We start from the raw sequence: 14,120 nt of genomic DNA, 5'->3' as shown, positions 1-14,120 counted from the left end.
GAGTGGTTTTTAGCGGAGCAGTAGGAAAGGACATGGAGCGCCTGACGGTGTGCATGTAGTGTACCAACCGCTCAACTCCCCGCACATGCTCTGATACAGATACTCTTTTTAAAAAAGTGTCATGGTTACATCAAATGTTTTTTTCTCATTAATGAATGTGTACACTTGTATTCCATTCTGATCCTCTCACATACCTTGAATGTGTACACTTGTATTCCATTCTGATCCTCTCACATACCTTGCCTGAAGAAAATGGTCAACAACTCAAGCCATTTCTAAACAGATATTCAGCAGCTATAACATTTTCCGTTGCTATAACTATATCCTAATATAACCGTCTCTTTTCTTATTAGGAGAAAACCATTCCAAGGGAAACAGAAGAAAGTGCTCTGATGAGCTAGACTACATTGGTCAGACACTGGAGCCTCTCTTCATCCAGTCTACACACTGTATTCTGACTACAGCAGCAGTTCTCATGGAAGGGAGACACAGCACATTACATCTGTACCAACCCATCAGGGAGTGGATCTCTGTGGGGCCGTTCCTCCCCAAACTCATCCACACCCCCATCCCCATCCACACCCACAGCCCCATCCACACCCCCATCCACAAACCTAGCCCCATCCATATCCACACCCCCATCCATAAACCCAGCCCTATCCACAGGGGTTCTGGTGGTTCCACCCACAAGATCCCCGCCTCTCGTAGGGGTCAACCAATCAGTGCCCACCATCTACTAGAGAATGAGCTAGCAGAGACAGTGCAAATGGGTCAGTCAGAAGAACATGGTTTTAAAAAACAGAAACAGAGTTTTGAGGAGAACATCGAAGCGTCAGACTCTGAGCTCCACTGGTTGGCTGACCTCCCCCTCTTACCTCTCTGCTCAGAGTGCAAGGCCAGGTTTGGGATGGGGAACCAGGGAGAGAAGCTCAGGCACCTGGGCTCTGCGGAGAACCGGGTTGGTTGTTCCCCCAGATTTCCACTAGATCACCAGACAACCAGGAGGAGGAGTTCTGAGGGGCTGAGCTGCACCTGTAGCCTCCGACACACCCTCACCCTGTCCCCTAGGACCCTACAGAGAGCAGGGACCTCCAGGCAAAGGAGGCTGAAGAGATGGATGATGAGTGCTCCCCCAGCCGAGGAGACTCTTCAGTGGGGTATTATAGAGCCGAGGCCAGCCTATCCTTCTGGCGATATCTCCAACTTCAAGGTCATGGAAGGAAGAGAGAGAGAGAAGACGGAGAAGAGTGACACTGCCATGGGGAGAGAGAGGGAGAGAGAGAAGAGGGACACTGTCATGGGAGGAGAGAGGGAGAGGAGGAATACTGCCATGGAGGGCAAAGAAGCCATGCACGAGTCCCTCAGCGCTGTTCTAGACCCCCTCAGCTCTGTTCTAGACTCCCTCAGCTCTGTTCTAGACCCCCTCAGCTCTGTTCTAGACTCCCTCAGCTCTGTTCTAGACTCCCTCAGCTCTGTTCTAGACTCCTTCAGTGCTGTTCTAGACTCCTTCAGTGCTGTTCTGGACTCCCTCAGCTCTGTTCTAGACTCCTTCAGTGCTGTTCTAGACTCCCTCAGCTCTGTTCTAGACTCCCTCAGCTCTGTTCTAGACTCCCTCAGCTCTGTTCTAGACTCCCTCAGCTCTGTTCTAGACTCCCTCAGCTCTGTTCTAGACTCCTTCAGTGCTGTTCTAGACTCCCTCAGCTCTGTTCTAGATTCCTTCAGTGCTGTTCTGGACTCCCTCAGCTCTGTTCTAGACTCCTTCAGTGCTGTTCTAGACTCCCTCAGCTCTGTTCTAGATTCCTTCAGTGCTGTTCTAGACTCCCTCAGCTCTGTTCTAGACTCCCTCAGCTCTGTTCTAGACTCCCTCAGCTCTGTTCTAGACTCCTTCAGTGCTGTTCTGGACTCCCTCAGCTCTGTTCTAGACTCCTTCAGCGCTGTTCTAGACTCCCTCAGAGGGCTTCTACTCTATGAGAACCGCCCTCATTCTCCGAACAGAGTTCTCCCATTTGAGTACCGTTACGGTTATCACACGCCCCAAGAAGTTGTACCTCAGAAAGAAGAGCCTGTTCACATAGACTCAGAGACGGAGCTCTCAGAGTACAACAACGAATTGTGTAACACCTCCCCCTTCCCATCTAAACCCCAAGACGTAGAGGATTCACAGGACAGCCCCAAGCAGTCTCCAGAGGGGGGGACCACCCAGGCCCTGAGCCCCAGCCAGGAAGAAGGTAGAGCGGGGGAGAAGTGGAGGGTAGAGAGAGTGGACGAAAAGATGTCAGCCCAGCGGCAGTGTGAGGAGGTGGAGAGGAGGGATGCAGCCTGGAGGGTGATGCGGAAGATTGAGGAGGTAGAAGGGATCAAACGGAGGGTCAGTCTCACCAGCGCTGACTGGATCAAAGAGGAGAGTGAGGGGAGTGTTTTTGGACTGTTTACCTCTACGCCAAATGGGTGTGTGTCTGAAGGAGAGTCAGTGTTAGAGACAAAACCCTCTCTTCAGCCCCAGCTGCAGTGTTCTGTCCAGGCACCACCTTCTCTTCAGCCCCAGCTGCAGTGTTCTGTCCAGCCACCACCCTCTCTTCAGCCCCAGCTGCAGTGTTCTGTCCAGCCACCACCCTCTCTCCAGCCCCAGCTGCAGTGTTCTGTCCAGCCAACACCCTCTCTCCAGCCCCAGCTGCAGTGTTCTGTCCAGGCACCACCTTCTCTTCAACCCCAGCTGCAGTCCTCTGTCCAGCCACCACCCTCTCTTCAACCCCAGCTGCAGTGTTCTTTCCAGCCAACACCCTCTCTCCAGCCCCAGCTGCAGTGTTCTGTCCAGCCACCACCCTCTCTTCAGCCCCAGCTGCAGTGTTCTATCCAGCCACCACCCTCTCTCCAGCCCCAGCTGCAGTGTTCTGTCCAGCCAACACCCTCTCTCCAGCCCCAGCTGCAGTGTTCTGTCCAGGCACCACCTTCTCTTCAACCCCAGCTGCAGTCCTCTGTCCAGCCACCACCCTCTCTTCAACCCCAGCTGCAGTGTTCTTTCCAGCCAACACCCTCTCTCCAGCCCCAGCTGCAGTGCTCTGTCCAGCCACCACCCTCTCTTCAACCCCAGCTGCAGTGCTCTGTCCAGCCACCACCCTCTCTCCAGCCCCAGCTGCAGTGCTCTGTCCAGCCACCACCCTCTCTCCAACCCCAGCTGCAGTGCTCTGTCCAGCCACCACCCTCTCTTCAACCCCAGCTGCAGTGCTCTGTCCAGCCACCACCCTCTCTCCAGCCCCAGCTGCAGTGTTCTGTCCAGCCACCACCCTTTCTTAAGCCCCAGCAACAACAACTGCCAGAACCTTCTGCCCAAACCCAGCCCTCTCTCCAGCCCCAACCAGAGATCCAGGATTGGGGACCCACTCGGGAAGATCCTCTCCCAGTTGAGGAGCTCCGTGCCCTGGGTGAGGCGCTGAGCCAGAGCCTGCGGAGAGCCCTGAGGATGGAGGGTCTAGGGGAAGACGAGGACTGGGAGTCAGTGAGGCATAGAGAAAGAGAAGAGTCCAAAGAAACTACCTGGAACTTCAACTTAGAGCAAACCACTTCAGAATCGTCATGGGAACACACTGAACTCTCCAATGACAACACCATAACCTTCGACCCTATGAGAGAATGGAAGTCCTCTCTCTCCGCCATCTTGGACAGCACTTCGTCCCTGCGGACCTCCAATAGCTTTGACAGCATGTCCCCCTTGATGTCCCCCATCCTGTCCCCTCTGTCCTCCCGGGTGTCCAGCCCTCAACTTAACCGCTGTCCCCTGCCTTGGCCCCTCTGCCAGCAGCCTGGAGAAAGACAGGAAGACAATAAAAGAATGAGGGAGGAGGAGGACGAGAGGAAAGGGAGGAAGAACTCAGCCCTGGGCTGTCTGGTCCTGCAGGGTGGGAGTAGAGAGAGAAGATACAGTTATTCTACAGTCACCAGAGAAGGGATAGCTGACAAGAAGGGGGCCAGGAAGAGAGTGGCCCAGAGTCTGAATGAGCAGAACCAGGAGAAGAATCAGAACCAGAGTGATGACCAGAGCCAAGGAAACTCCATTTGGACTGAGCCCGGTGTTTCCAGTTTGTCCTCTGTGCTGGTTTCAGGTGAGTGCTCACCTGATGTATTTGATCATGTCGAAGTGATAACAAGAGAAAGGACTTTACAGGAGGAGAGGAAACATACGGTGTAGAATGGATTAGGACACATTGTGTTACGCAGCTGAACATGTGTCCTGAGATGCACAGGTTAACTGACCCATAAACACACACAACAGTAGAAGTTGTTTCTGTCCAGTGGGGTGAATATGTGGACATGCAGACAGAGAGGTGGGGTGAATATGTGGACATGCAGACAGAGGGTGGGGTGAATATGTGGACATGCAGACAGAGAGGTGGGGTGAATATGTGGACATGCAGACAGAGAGGTGGGGTGAATATGTGGACATGCAGACAGAGAGGTGGGGTGAATATGTGGACATGCAGACAGAGAGGTGGGGTGAATATGTGGACATGCAGACAGAGAGGTGGGGTGAATATGTGGACATGCAGACAGAGAGGTGGGGTGAATATGTGGACATGCAGACAGAGAGGTGTGGTGAATATGTGGACATGCAGACAGAGAGGTGGGGTGAATACGTGGACATGCAGACAGAGAGGTGGGGTGAATATGTGGACATGCAGACAGAGAGGTGGGGTGAATATGTGGACATGCAGACAGAGAGGTGGGGTGAATATGTGGACATGCAGACAGAGAGGTGGGGTGAATAAGTGGACATGCAGACAGAGAGGTGGGGTGAATATGTGGACATGTAGACAGAGAGGTGGGGTGAATATGTGGACATGCAGACAGAGAGGTGGGGTGTTCTAGTTAGGTTCTGACGGTCAGGTTTATACATCGTTTAGTGATCTAAAACTGTCTGTCTGTCTGTCTGCCTGCCTCAACCACTCTGCTTTCTCTATAGTCAGGTGACCACTAGAGACCCCCCCCCCCCCACACACACACACAGATGTTTGCCTGTCTGTCTGTCATTCCCAGACTACCATACATCCTCTCTACCCATGTTTAGTGCTCCAGAAGCATCCTCATGTGTGTGTGTGTGTGTGTGTTCAAGCATGGGGATGGGGAGGACACCTGACAGGGCTCCCTGGGAAGTTAGCGGCCATGGTTGGATGTGCATTGACCTGTAGTCGAGCCAAGGTCCGGGATTAAGGACTACTGTGTGTGTGAAAGAAAAACAGGGGAATTGTCAATGGGAATATTTACATGTTGCTTATGAGTTTCTGTCACACTACTTTAGGATTACATTTGGATTTGAAGGCTCGTATGAATGTCCTTCTTAGTATGTGTGTGTCATCATTGCACATCAAATGCATTATACTTAAAAAAACACTTCAACTTCAACCAGTAAAATGGCTTTTTGGCAAGCTTTTGCTGCAGCCTATATAAATGAGCTTTAGCATTCTAGCTAACAACTTCTGCCAAAAAAATGTTATTTTTGCAAAGATCACAACAAAATATAATCTTAGCAACTGTTCAAGCAAGAATCAAAACCTAATTGTAAGCATTTGAGAACCCACTAAAGTAAATCTAGGCTATGTTGAATGGGCGCAGATGGCGATGGCTTCGTGCGCATCTGTTCGTGACGTCAGTGTGTCGTGTACTGGAAAAGGGTCTATGTAGCCCAGCTGTTTAATTGGCTGGATCACTGAGTTCATGTAGCCCAGCTGTTTAATTGGCTGGATCACTGAGTTCATGTAGCCCAGCTGTTTTATTGGTTGGAGCACTGAGTTCATGTAGCCCAGCTGTTTAATTGGCTGGATCACTGAGTTCATGTAGCCCAGCTGTTTAATTGGTTGGAGCACTGAGTTCATGTAGCCCAGCTGTTTAATTGGCTGGATCACTGAGTTCATGTAGCCCAGCTGTTTAATTGGCTGGATCACTGAGTTCATGTAGCCCAGCTGTTTAATTGGCTGGATCACTGAGTTCATGTAGCCCAGCTGTTTAATTGGCTGGATCACTGAGTTCATGTAGCCCAGCTGTTTAATTGGCTGGATCACTGAGTTCATGTAGCCCAGCTGTTTAATTGGCTGGAGCACTGAGTTCATGTAGCCCAGCTGTTTAATTGGCTGGATCACTGAGTTCATGTAGCCCAGCTGTTTAATTGGCTGGATCACTGAGTTCATGTAGCCCAGCTGTTTAATTGGCTGGATCACTGAGTTCATGTAGCCCAGCTGTTTAATTGGCTGGATCACTGAGTTCATGTAGCCCAGCTGTTTAATTGGTTGGAGCACTGAGTTCATGTAGCCCAGCTGTTTAATTGGCTGGATCACTGAGTTCATGTAGCCCAACTGTTTAATTGGCTGGAGCACTGAGTTCATGTAGCCCAGCTGTTTAATTGGCTGGATCACTGAGTTCATGTAGCCCAGCTGTTTAATTGGCTGGATCACTGAGTTCATGTAGCCCAGCTGTTTAATTGGCTGGATCACTGAGTTCATGTAGCCCAGCTGTTTAATTGGCTGGATCACTGAGTTCATGTAGCCCAGCTGTTTAATTGGCTGGAGCACTGAGTTCATGTAGCCCAGCTGTTTAATTGGCTGGATCACTGAGTTCATGTAGCCCAGCTGTTTAATTGGCTGGATCACTGAGTTCATGTAGCCCAGCTGTTTAATTGGCTGGAGCACTGAGTTCATGTAGCCCAGCTGTTTAATTGGCTGGAGCACTGAGTTCATGTAGCCCAGCTGTTTAATTGGCTGGAGCACTGAGTTCATGTAGCCCAGCTGTTTAATTGGTTGGAGCACTGAGTTCATGTAGCCCAGCTGTTTAATTGGCTGGATCACTGAGTTCATGTAGCCCAGCTGTTTAATTGGTTGGAGCACTGAGTTCATGTAGCCCAGCTGTTTAATTGGCTGGATCACTGAGTTCATGTAGCCCAACTGTTTAATTGGCTGGAGCACTGAGTTCATGTAGCCCAGCTGTTTAATTGGCTGGATCACTGAGTTCATGTAGCCCAGCTGTTTAATTGGCTGGATCACTGAGTTCATGTAGCCCAGCTGTTTAATTGGCTGGATCACTGAGTTCATGTAGCCCAGCTGTTTAATTGGCTGGATCACTGAGTTCATGTAGCCCAGCTGTTTAATTGGCTGGAGCACTGAGTTCATGTAGCCCAGCTGTTTAATTGGCTGGATCACTGAGTTCATGTAGCCCAGCTGTTTAATTGGCTGGATCACTGAGTTCATGTAGCCCAGCTGTTTAATTGGCTGGATCACTGAGTTCATGTAGCCCAGCTGTTTAATTGGCTGGATCACTGAGTTCATGTAGCCCAGCTGTTTAATTGGTTGGAGCACTGAGTTCATGTAGCCCAGCTGTTTAATTGGCTGGATCACTGAGTTCATGTAGCCCAACTGTTTAATTGGCTGGAGCACTGAGTTCATGTAGCCCAGCTGTTTAATTGGCTGGATCACTGAGTTCATGTAGCCCAGCTGTTTAATTGGCTGGATCACTGAGTTCATGTAGCCCAGCTGTTTAATTGGCTGGATCACTGAGTTCATGTAGCCCAGCTGTTTAATTGGCTGGATCACTGAGTTCATGTAGCCCAGCTGTTTAATTGGCTGGAGCACTGAGTTCATGTAGCCCAGCTGTTTAATTGGCTGGATCACTGAGTTCATGTAGCCCAGCTGTTTAATTGGCTGGATCACTGAGTTCATGTAGCCCAGCTGTTTAATTGGCTGGATCACTGAGTTCATGTAGCCCAGCTGTTTAATTGGTTGGATCACTGAGTTCATGTAGCCCAGCTGTTTAATTGGCTGGAGCACTGAGTTCATGTAGCCCAGCTGTTTAATTGGTTGGAGCACTGAGTTCATGTAGCCCAGCTGTTTAATTGGCTGGATCACTGAGTTCATGTAGCCCAGCTGTTTAATTGGCTGGATCACTGAGTTCATGTAGCCCAGCTGTTTAATTGGCTGGATCACTGAGTTCATGTAGCCCAGCTGTTTAATTGGCTGGAGCACTGAGTTCATGTAGCCCAGCTGTTTAATTGGCTGGAGCACTGAGTTCATGTAGCCCAGCTGTTTAATTGGCTGGATCACTGAGTTCATGTAGCCCAGCTGTTTAATTGGCTGGAGCACTGAGTTCATGTAGCCCAGCTGATTGTGTCTGCTATTTACATTGGCTGCAATTCCTCTTCTATTTCTGAAGGTGGTACCACAGCTCAACCTGATACAGAACCATACAGTGGCAATGCCCTGGTCATTACACACAAGACAATACTTGGGGAAATGTATTGAAACCTCCTATTGAAGCTGTACTGTGTAGTTTTACTGTAACTGGTGATGTCATCACTAGGCAAGCTGTACTGTGTAGTTTTACTGTAACTGGTGATGTCATCACTAGGCAAGCTGTACTGTGTAGTTTTACTGTAACTGGTGATGTCATCACTAGGCAAGCTGTACTGTGTAGTTTTACTGTAACTGGTGATGTCATCACTAGGCAAGCTGTACTGTGTAGTTTTACTGTAACTGGTGATGTCATCACTAGGCAAGTTGTACTGTGTAGTTTTACTGTAACTGGTGATGTCATCACTAGGCAAGCTGTACTGTGTAGTTTTACTGTAACTGGTGATGTCATCACTAGGCAAGCTGTACTGTGTAGTTTTACTGTAACTGGTGATGTCATCACTAGGCAAGCTGTACTGTGTAGTTTTACTGTAACTGGTGATGTCATCACTAGGCAAGCTGTACTGTGTAGTTTTACTGTAACTGGTGATGTCATCACTAGGCAAGCTGTACTGTGTAGTTTTACTGTAACTGGTGATGTCATCACTAGGCAAGCTGTACTGTGTAGTTTTACTGTAACTGGTGATGTCATCACTAGGCAAGCTGTACTGTGTAGTTTTACTGTAACTGGTGATGTCATCACTAGGCAAGCTGTACTGTGTAGTTTTACTGTAACTGGTGATGTCATCACTAGGCAAGCTGTACTGTGTAGTTTTACTGTAACTAGTGATGTCATCACTAGGCAAGCCGTACTGTGTAGTTTTACTGTAACTAGTGATGTCATCACTAGGCAAGCTGTAAAGACGCTTTACTTTAATAGAAGTTGAAACTGGACTTTAAGTACATCACACAGATACCCATTTCTACCTACCCAGATCAAGAGTTTACGTGAGGATTTCTCCATTCATTCATTGAATTTCAATTCACTTTCTGGTATTCACTGAATTGAAACTGAGTTGACCTCCACAATCCTGTATCAGTGGTTATGTCTTCTTGCTTAGGTTGAACTCTCTGTGATGTCTTGTGTGTAAATTACAAGTGGTATTCATACATCCAGTCACGTGTAGCTGTAAGGTACAAAAAGTAAAGTCACGGAAGAAACCCTCACGTTATTGAATGCTCCCAACGGTTTCATTTAATGCAACTGTCCTGTTTCTCTCCCCAGACGAGGCCCTGAGGAGACAGGAAGAGATCTGGCAGAGAGAGGTGGAGGATTCTCTGTCATACTGCCGGTCCCTATCCCGCCCCTCTCGCCCCGAACACGTCGACTTCCTCAGGATCACACCCTTGGAAGATGACATCACCAGCAACTTGTCTTTCTCCCCACAGCGAGTGAGTTATTCTGACGTCTTACAAATGTCAGACACATTTTTACTTAAAGCATCCAGGTATAATGCTTTATGTTTTTATTCTAATGATTTATTTGGTGTAAAAGAGACTTAGGAAATGGAAAGCTGCTAGGCTCTGTGTGAAGCACGGTACTGTGCTTGTTGTTGAAAAATGTTTTCAGTTATTATTTAACCAAAGGGATGTATAGATGCCTTGTGTGAATTTAACCTCTAACAAATGCCCTATGGGTTCTGAATGCACTGTGCGTGTGTGTGTGTGTGTGTGTGTGTGTGTGTGTGTATTTCTGCTGCCCACTCGCTGTCTGCCTGCTATCCTCTTCCAGACACCTGTCTGTTTAAGCAGCTTGCGGGGGGGGTGTTGTTGGCCTGCTCTGCACCTGTCACACCTCAAATCCTGTTAACCTCTCATTGGCCACGTCTGTGTTAACTTTTCTCTGGATCGGTGGTCATTCATAGAGCACAATGTTTTCTACTTTAACACCATTATCAGCTTTGATAACACTGTCCTAATACATGGTTTGTAAAAGTGTATGGTTTGATTTGATCAAGGGGTTATTACATGTTTTTAAAGGGCCTTGGTGGTCTACAGCACCTTGTAGGAACCTCTGCATCTACTCTTCACACAATAACATACTGACACGGGTGAACCATAAACCTCCTTCTCCAACTTAACCCCTTAATAGCTAATTGAAAGCCCTTTAAATCCTCAGAAATGCACCTGTCCACTGACTGAAGTTCACTTGACTGTGTGCCAAGCTTGCATAGCAATCATCTCCAAGCTAGTGGTTAGAGCATTGGGCCAGTAACCGAAAGGTTGCTGGATCAAATCCCCGAGCTGACAAGGTAAAAATCTGTTGTTCTACCCTTGAGCAAGGCAGTTCACCGGGCACTGTTCATCGGGCAGTTAACCCACTGTTCCCCTGAACAAGGCAGTTAACCCACTGTTCCCCTGAACAAGCCAGTTAACCCACTGTTCCCCTGAACAAGACAGTTAACCCACTGTTCACCGGGCAGTTAACCCACTGTTCCCCTGAACAAGGCAGTTAACCCACTGTTCCCCTGAAAAAGGCCGTTAACCCACTGGTCCTCTGAACAAGGCAGTTAACCCACTGGTCCCCTGAACAAGGCAGTTAACCCACTGGTGCCCTGAACAAGGCAGTTAACCCACTGTTCCCCTGAACAAGGCAGTTAACCCACTGTTCCCCTGAACAAGGCAGTTAACCCACTGTTCCCCTGAACAAGGCCGTTAACCCACTGGTCCTCTGAACAACGCAGTTAACCCACTGGTCCCCTGAACAAGGCAGTTAACCCACTGGTGCCCTGAACAAGGCAGTTAACCCACTGTTCCCCAGGCGCCGAAGACGTGGATGTTGATTAAGGCAGCCCTCCGCACCTCTCTGATTGAGGGGTTGGGTTAAATGCAGAAGACACATTTCAGTTGAATGCATTCCGTTGTACAACTGACTAGGTATCCCCCTTTCTTTTCCCAAGTTATGATATACATTGCATTCAGAAAGTATTCAGACCCCTTGACTTTTTCCACATTTTGTTACATTACATCCTTATTCTAAAATGGATTAAATCGTTTCCCCCCCTCGTCAATCTACACACGATACCCCATAATGACATCACAATACCCCATAATGACATCACAATACCCCATAATGACAAAGCAAAAACAGTTTTTTTGCACATTTATAAAACAAAAAACCCCTGACATATCACATTTACATAAGTATCCAGACCCTTTACTCAGTACTTTATTGAAGCACCTTTGGCAGCGATTACAGCCTCAAGTCTTCTTCAGTATGACGCTACAAGCTTGACACATATGTATTTAAGGAGTTTCTCCCATTCTTCTCTGCAGATCGTCTCAAGCTCTGTCAGGTTGGATGTGGAGCATTGCTGCACAGCTATTCAGGTCTCTCCAGAGATGTTTGATTGGGTTCAAGTCCAGGCTCTGGCTGGGCCACTCAAGGACATTCAGAGACTTGTCCCGAAGCCACTCCTGTGTTGTCTTGGCTGTGTGTTTAGGGTCGTTGTCCTGTTGGAAGGTGAACTTCCCTCCAGTCTGAGGTCCTGAGCGCTCTGGAGCAGGTTTTCATCAAGGATCTCTCTGTACTTTACTCTGTTCATCTTTGCATCGACTAGTCTCCCAGTCCCTGACGCTGAAAAACATCCCCACAGCATGATGCTGCCACCACCATGCTTCACCGTAAGGATGGTGCCAGTCTTCCTCCAGACGTGACGCTTGGCATTCAGGCCAAAGTGTTCAATCTTGGTTTCATCAGACCAGAGAATCTTGTTTCTCATGGTCTGAGAGTCTTTAGCGGGCTGTCATGCGGGCTGTCAGCTCCAAGCGGGCTGTCATGTGCCTTTTACTGAGGTGTGGCTTCCATCTGGACACTCTACCATAAAGGCCTGATTGGTGGTGTGCTGCAAAGATCATTGTCCTGGAAGTTTCTCACATCTCCACAGACGAACTCTGGAGCTTGAGTGACCATTGGAGCTCGAGGGAGATTATTGGTGGCTCCAAACTTCTTCCATTTAATAATGATGGATGCAACTATGTTCTTGGGGACCTTCAATGGTGCAGAAGTGATTTGGTACCCTTTCCCAGATCTGTGCCTCAACACAATCCTGTCTCGTAGCTCTACTGACAATTCCTTCAACTTCATGGCTTGGTTTTTGCTCTGACATGCACTGTCAACTCTGGGACCTTTATATAGACAGGTGTGTTTCTTTCCAAATTATGTCCAATCAATTGAATTTACCACAGGTGGACTCCAATCAAGTTGTAGAAATGTGTAATGGATGAACAAAGGAAAAATGTCCAGTCTCATAGCAAAGGGTCTGAATACTAATAAAGTTATACTTTTGCAAACATTTGTTAAAACGTGATTCGCTTTGTCATTATGGAGTATTGTGATGTCATTATGGGGTATTGTGATTTCATTATGGGGTATTGTGATGTCATTATGGGGTATTGTGATGTCATTATGGGGTATTGTGATGTCATTATGGGGTATTGTGATGTCATTATGGGGTATTGTGATGTCATTATGGGGTATTGTGTGTAGATTGCTGAGGATCTTTTTTTTATTTAATCCATTTTACAAAAAGGCTGTAACGGAACAAAATGTTGAAAATGTCAAGGAGTCTGAAAACGTTCAGAATGCTCTGTACATGTACTTCAAAATGTAGAGATCCTGATAGATTTCCTTAAGGGATTTCTTAAGCAAATATAAAAATCGCATTATCTGAAGATTCCTGAATTCATGATAAATATGATATAGTGTTTTCACCTACACTATACATTATCCCCTGGCATTGGATTTGAACCAGTGAGCTGGATCATTTGCATTTCATTCTCTCTAATTGTATCCTAATGCTATTTGCTACAGGATTATCTAGTTTCATTTCTCTTACGGTAACAGGTCCATGCTTGAGAATCCCAATAGCCCACCTTGGTATCCATTACATGGCAACGCAGTAGGAAAGTGCATTTAAACTTAAGTCATAGGCCATAGGTCTACTAAGATCAGGCTTTGTGATCAAATTCCCTCCGTATCATATAGACTACAGTAAATCTCAACACAAGTTATATGAATGGTTTCACTCTGCAACATACAGCGATCGCCGGCAAATTAAACACATACAAGGGTGGGGACTGATCTGTAGATAGCAAATACACTGGCCATGTGAAACGCAATGGCATGTCATCATGTGTACTTTGTCATTTATTGCTTATAATACAGTAAATGTTTATTTTTCCTCTTTACTCTTTCCAATTCACCTTTACCATTACTATATTGACCTGTATTGTTGCATCGTTGGTATGTTAAATGTGTGTGACTGTCCTTGTCTATCAGTGTATCAGTGTTTAGTGTGACTGTCCTTGTCTTAGTGTATCAGTGTTTTGTGTGACTCTCCTTGTCTATCAGTGTATCAGTGTTTAGTGTGACTGTCCTTGTCTATCAGTGTATCAGTGTTTTGTGTGACTGTCCTTGTCTATCAGTGTATCAGTGTTTTGTGTGACTCTCCTTGTCTATCAGTCTATCAGTGTTTAGTGTGACTGTCCTTGTCTATCAGTGTATCAGTGTTTTGTGTGACTCTCCTTGTCTATCAGTGTATCAGTGTTTTGTGTGACTGTCCTTGTCTATCAGTGTATCAGTGTTTAGTGTGACTGTCCTTGTCTTATCAGTGTATCAGTGTTGTGTGTGACTCTCCTTGTCTATCAGTGTATCAATGTTTAGTGTGACTGTCCTTGTCTATCAGTGTATCAGTGTTTTGTGTGACTCTCCTTGTCTATCAGTGTATCAGTGTTTTGTGTGACTGTCCTTGTCTATCAGTGTATCAGTGTTTAGTGTGACTGTCCTTGTCTATCAGTGTATCAGTGTTTAGTGTGACTGTCCTTGTCTATCAGTGTATCAGTGTTTAGTGTGTGTCCTTGTCTATCAGTGTATAAGTGTTTTGTGTGACTCTCCTTGTCTATCAGTGTATC

This window comes from Oncorhynchus kisutch, linkage group LG21 (genome assembly GCF_002021735.2).
Source record: "Oncorhynchus kisutch isolate 150728-3 linkage group LG21, Okis_V2, whole genome shotgun sequence".
Classification (NCBI taxonomy): domain Eukaryota; kingdom Metazoa; phylum Chordata; class Actinopteri; order Salmoniformes; family Salmonidae; genus Oncorhynchus; species Oncorhynchus kisutch.
The sequence above is the reverse complement of the archived record's forward strand: the minus strand, read 5'-3'. Positions refer to the sequence as shown.